This window comes from Streptopelia decaocto, assembly GCF_964273445.1.
Source record: "Streptopelia decaocto genome assembly, chromosome: 4".
Classification (NCBI taxonomy): Eukaryota; Metazoa; Chordata; class Aves; order Columbiformes; family Columbidae; genus Streptopelia; species Streptopelia decaocto.
Genome location: NC_138658.1, coordinates 47,714,297 through 47,721,312, shown reverse-complemented (window position 1 = coordinate 47,721,312; position 7,016 = coordinate 47,714,297).

The window sequence follows — 7,016 nt, the reverse complement described above, 5'->3', positions numbered from 1 at the left end:
TTTTGTCCACAACCATAACAAACTGCTGATCAATGAAGAAACACAGAGACAGGGAAGAAAAAGACAGAAAACATTCAGGAGGGGTTGCTTTTCACAAGGATCTCTATAAAGAAAAGATGGTGCTGTGTGAAAAGTAGGATTCATGCCCCACAAAGTGTTCTCAGTCTTCAGAAAGACTTTATTTATCTTGAAATATGACAATGCTGTTGTGCCAAAAAATATATGATAGAAGCAGTTCACTGAAGATAGTGAAATGTTTTGTTTCTAAAAATTTATTCCAATAAAACATTTTCAAAATGTCACTGTGTTTACATTTCAGAATACCATTTTGTTTTGAATTTTCATATAGAATATAAACATGCTTAGCTGAAAAGTACATTCTTATAATAACATTAAAAACAATTTAAAGGAAAGCACACATTTTTTGTTAGAAAAAAGTGATGAGAAAATATTTAAAATAACTGTAGAGCAGTATCTGCACCCTGGAAAAGTCCAAGAGCATTGCTGCATTCTGTGGTAGATATAACTGCTCTAATTACTTCACATTCATCGTGGAGAGTCAAGTAAATGATATGTTCTGTTGACACAGGCTCTGACAATCAATTTGTGTTAATTGTACATACTGGAGGTTTACACGTATTAATAACCATGGTCTTCGTGTTGTGCTATTCTGCAATGCATAGTTACAGCGAGTTTTTTTGAAAAAACTTTTCCCAGAAAGATATTTTGTATACCAATACTGATAGCTAGAACCCTGATGGCCTTCTGACTGAATCCGTATTGTGTGGTCTGTGGATGCCACCTAGTCTGAGTTTCCAACTGCTGGTATTACACTGAAAGTAAATATATGGACGTAATTCATGTGAAAGACAAAGAAAAGTAATTTCTTGAGAACTGACACTATTATTAAGCAAAAAGAAATTGCTGTGAAATCACTATCTGAAATACAGGGAGCATCTAACTTTGTCTACCAGTAATAACCTTGTCATATGAGTAGATCCTCATCCATTCATTCAGAAATAGACACTCTTCACACTCTGACCCCAAGAGGAAAAGGCAGTGGGCTTCCTGGGAGGAAAAGAGTATTTATATTTTTTTCTCTCTTCTCGTCCTTTCACTTCCTGTTAAGGCTGCTGAATTATTACTGGTGTACAAGCACACTTGGATAATGTAATCAACCTCCTAGTTATCTAATTACTTATTTAATTAAAATGATGTTTGGCCATTGTGACTAAGAGACTGCTGATATCTCGGAATCCACATATGTTATTTACTAACATTACTATAATATAAAATAAACACCCATTTTACCAAATTCACTAAAAGGCCAGTTTCCTACCTACACAGTTTCTGTTCTGAGAAGAGGACTAAAGTATAATGATAATTAAAAAGCCTAAAAAGATTTTATTCTGCTTTCTAGTTCACAAATTAAGCTCAATGTACTGTTGTCTCATTATGTTTGGTGGTATTGTTGATTGCTAATACTCTATTTAATCTATCAACAATCGCACTTCACTGAAGATGATAGCATGCTAGACCAACTTTCAGGTTAAATGAAGGAATAATTAAATGTCTTCCTATTTGGACATATCTGAAAGAATAAAAGCTACTGATAGAGACACTGGTCTTCATAAAGAGGCTGGAAAAAAAAACTCTGGAAAAGTAAAGTTGTGCCTGGAACAGATAACAAATGCAATGGCAAAGGAATTACCAAGCGGCATGGAAAGTCTCAAGGGTAAAGGATTGAAAAGTTAGAAATAGTGAGTTTAACTGAAGGAGGAAACAGCTTCTTCTAGGCAGATATCTGGCTGGAAAGAGAACAGGAACTTCTGAAGAATGAAAACTGTCTTTTGTTGTTTATTCCACTTCTGTCCAGGGACATAGGAAATATTTTGTAGGGAAAAAAACAAACAAAACCACACACACAAAAAAAAACAAAACAGAAAAAGAAAAAAAGATGCAGTCATGCAAAATATATTCCTGACTGTATAAATCAGTTTCTCCTCTGATTTGAAACAGATCTTAGGCATCAGCTAACCAACCGGACTACAGGCAGCTATTTTACACCTGTCAAGGAAGAGTGGTCTCTTGCCTTACATTGTGTACTGCACAATGTCAGATAGGTGACAGATGATTACCTTGTAGTTTGCAAGCACTTAGTAGTACTTGGAAGTGGTTCTGGGAAAAGGAATGTAATTTCAAATAAATCTGAATTTTTGAGGTGCCAGTATCCATTATTTTACACACACATTAAAATTCCACTTGTATCTTGGTTTCACTGGCAGAAAGGCCATCATGTGTGTCCAGTAAAACCTTAAAGGTAGGCAATATAAGAAATACTTTGTAACAAGAATGATGGGGAAATGGATGGGATCTCTGCATCAGCAGAACCTGAGGCAGAAATTCACCGTTCTCCTAAAACACTGATGTTGCCTCTTCCTCATTGTTCTCAACAGAGGAATGAAGAGCATCAGTGTGACATTGTTTCTGACTGAAAAGATATATTGCCAAGATGATTAGTAGATAAAAGCTACTACTAATGAAAATCAGTAGTGTTATGGCATGACGCTTATATATCAATTACATTCGGCTATATTCACGTGTTGTAGCCACATCACAGCCAGTGGTCATCGCACACTTAATTTCTATGATCTACATACAGATAAAATAAACACATCAGAGTAAAGGATGTCAGACAGCCAAAAACCCTGTAAGTGTGAAGGATTTCCAAAGAGCACTGATGCTATCATGAGCATGCCTCATGGATTTCTGTTTTCCCAGTAGTATGATTAGTGTTTTAATTTAGCAGATATAAATCTTTTACTGCTGACCAGCGGAAAGCACATGCTTATGCAAAACTATCACAAACTGTTTGTTCAGCATACTTGTTTGTGTCAGCTTTGACAAACTCTCAGTATAGAAATGAATTTATTGGTATTATGAATTAAGTACTTGCTCAGGAGCCCCACAGCACCTCCAGCTCGAGCTGCTCTGCTTTGTGCCTTTCTGCCAAAGTTCAGGGGATCTCCTGCCTCTTGGTGCAGATTTCACTCCTGTCGTGGGAAACTGAGTTACTGCTTATATCAAGACAAACAATCCATGCCTGCCATCCCAGTAAGGGGGATTGATTCTTCCTGCCCTTTGTGTCTTCTTTATCCATGAAATTACTGGCTTTGCTGGATCCTGCCTTTCTGCCTCACCCTTTTCTGCTTTTCCATGTGATCTCTGACAGACCTCTTGCTTACTCCCAAAAGGAAAGTGAAGCATTTAAATTTTATTTAAAAAATGCTCAGATTTTTCAAAGCTTTTGTGGAGTGGCGGAAACACTATATACACTGGGTCTACTCTTCTAGTTCAAGACAGTTCAATGAACAAACATTAACTGAACTCAAGTATAATATGCTAAGGACAGGTCACATGAAAAAAAAGCAAGCACAAGAATTGTTAAAGTTTGTGCTGTTTAACACACTTTAAAAGCAGATAACACAAAAGTCTAGGTGAAATTCTAAATTTAACTGTAATTTGATGCAATTCCTTTTTCAGTTAAGTGGGTTGTATAGTTTTGTGTCACATTGGAAGAGAGAAGTGTGCCAAACTATAGCTAAAATCTTGCAGGAAGAAGTCTTTAAAAAAGATGAAAATTTCTGAAAGTGATCCATATGGTCATACTGCTAAGGTTAAATGTGTTCTCTGAACCAGAGACCACATAATAGGACCAGACTTCTAAGATTATCTTCTGACCAACTCTAGTTTTAGTATTTACTTTAATTTCCTTGTAGATTTCTGTAGCAAAGAAGGGTACTGCCTTCATGAGCCTCCATTTAATATAGACTGTTCCTCCTATGAAGTTTTGTTTGCCTTCAATAATGCATAAATTAGATTATTTTTAAATCAATTAGATGGATACAAGCTAGACTGTAATACTGTTATTGCATTTATGAATAAATGTTTTCTGCATTTTCATTACAAAAGTCTATATGATCTGTAAGAAACCTTTCTATTTTTACAAAGAGAAAGCATAATCCATTAGATTCATGCTCATGTCAGTTCTCAGTAACCCCAATTAAATAATGCAGCAGTATTCCCATGAGTAAGGCTTTGTCCTGTTGTCATAAGACAGAATCTATAGCTATATAAAGATATCAGACAAGAGGATTGTTTCCCCTCTAAATCTGATTATACCATATACTCTTCTTTTTGTTGTTTAAAGATATATTCTGTCAATAAATTTTATAATTGATTTTATACACATAATTATATACATTAATTTAAATATTTCTTGCAGCCACCTTCTAGCTAGTTCCAGTATCTCAGATATTGGACATAAACTGTAAGGAATATAAACTAAATCATAGAAAACCAATGAAAAGTAAAATGCAGTGCTGAACAGAACAGCATTCTGCCTCAAAAAATTACCTCAATCTTTTTTTCCTATTAAAGTCAATCTTTAAATGGTTGAACCTGTAAATAATGTTTAAGTGAAGCTCTGAAACAAGAGAAGTGAGAATGCTTAATTTATTCTATTAATATCTGAATAGATATTAAAAAAAAGCTATTTTCTACCGAGCATTTTTTGACTGCCTACTTAATGATATTGTTCTTGGAAGAAAATGGAAATTCACTTCTGCTTATGCAGCCAAAGCAAATCAGTTTCGATTTTCTCTCTGAGAAAATTTTAAATTCTACACATAAAATTTCAAATACAATACTCTTAAGATGTGTTTTATCAGTTTGTGAAAAAGGATTATAAGACAGTTATCCACCACAGAAAATTCAATGACCCAGAAGACACTCTTTGTCTTGTGCATCGAGATAAACAGACTACAAAAAATTCTGTTTCCATATACTTAAAATCTTGCTATTTGAAGAAGTAAGCACTCTTCATAGTGCTTATTAGTATTTTTTTTCTCAATTTTTCAATATGCAAACATTGAACTCCATCCTGCTGGTTTTATTCTCAGGAATAGTTTCTGTGGAATCAAGCACACAAAAGGATCCCAGCCTAGCAATATGCCCTCAAGTGCCTAGTTTCATGAGAAGTCCTATTGATTTCAGTAAATTATTTGAATATATAAAATTACTCTCAAGCTCAAGTACCTGTAGCAGCTGTGATCTAGGAAAAGCAGTGTAGCTTAAGAACATTTCCTGTGCTGTCCCTGCAATTAAATTCTATACATAATTTATCATATTCTACAAGTATAGCCCATCTAGTCTAGTCTATTTAATTTCTCTAACATATCTAACATCCATATACATACAGATATATAGCTTAAATATAGAGTATATTATAGTATCATAGCATTACTCAGGTGGGAGGGCCCTCTAGTCCAACCTTCTGCTAAGGAAGCAGGTCTAGCTGTGAAATCAGCCCAGGTTGCTCAGGGCTTTACCCAGCTGTGTCTTGAAAACCTTCAAGAATAGAGCCTGCCCAACCTTTCAGGATGACACAATGGACTTTCCTCATGGGGAAAACATTCCTCTAGACATGCAGTCTGAACCTCACATTTCAGTTTACACCCATTGCCTCTCATCCATGCACCAGTATGAAAACCTTGGTTCCATTTTCTCAATGTCCTCCTCAAAGGTGCTGCAGGGCTGCTCTTAGGTCTCACACAGTAGAAACTTCTCCAGGTTGAACAAGCTTTGGTCATGCAGCCTCTGCTCAGAGGGTTAGTGATCCAGTTCTTACCAGCTTGGTCTGTTGTTCTCCCTTAGACTTGCGTCTTTATTGTATTTGGGGGCCCAAAGCTGGATGTGATCTGAGTGCTGCATAGAGGGGGATAATCCATTCCCTTGACCGACTGGCCATGACTCTGCTAATGCAACCCAGGAGGCTGGAGGCCCTGTCTGCTGGTCAAATGCTAATGGTTTATGTTCAGCTCTCTGCCCACCATCACCCCCATGACCTCTTCCACAGAGCTGCTCCAGCCCAGCTGTCCCCAAGCTGTATCTTTGCAAGGAAGTGTTTCTTTCCAGGTGCAGGAAAGAAACAGGTGCCTTTGTCCTCACTGAGTTTCACAAAGGTCCTGTTGGCCTGTATGTCCAGCCTGTTTAGGTCCCTCTGGATGGCAGTCCCGTGCAGGAGCATACCAACTGTTGTCCCCAGAGTGGTGTCATCTGTATATCTTGGTTATGCACATATTTTTTTGTAGATATGTGCATACATACATAAATATATATACTTACACACATTATAGTTTGTCTACCAGTCTATCAGACATAATATACTGCACACAGTATTTAAAAATAAAAATAATTAAAAAATAATAAAAATTAAAAATAATTTAAAAATAATAGTTATAGAATTCTGATTACACTTTAGTTGTTTCACCTTGTGTTCTCTTATTTTGGCCATGAATGAGGGACTAGAGTGCACTGTCAGCAAGTTTGCTGATGACACCAAACTGGGAGGTGTGGCTGACTCGCCAGCAAGACCTGGACAGGCTGGAGAGTTGGGCGGGGAAAGATTTAATGAAATATAACAAGGGCAAGTGTAGAGTCTTACATATGGGCAAGAACAATCCCAGGTTCCAGTGTAATTTGGGAAACGACCTATTAGAGAGCAGTGTAGGGGAAAGGGATCTGGGGGTCCTGGTGGACAGCAGGATGACCATGAGCCAGCACTGTGCCCTTGTAGTCAGGAAGGCCAATGGCATCCTGGGGTGTATTACAAGGGGGGTGGTTAGTAGGTCGAGAGAGGTCCTCCTCCCCCTCTGCTCTGCCCTGATGAGACCACACCTGGAATATTGTGTCCAGTGCTGGGCCCCTCAGTTCAAGGACAGGGAACTGCTGGAGAGAGTCCAGCACAGAACCACAGAGATGATTAAGGGAGTGGAGCACCTCCCTTATGAGGAAAGGCTGAGGGAGCTGGGTCTCTTTAGTTTGGAGAAGAGGAGACTGAGGGGTGACCTTATTAATGTTTATAAATATGTAAAGGGTGAGAGTCACGAGGATGGAGCCAGGCTCTTCTCAGTGAGAACCAGTGATAAGGCAAGGGGCAATGGGTATAAACTGGA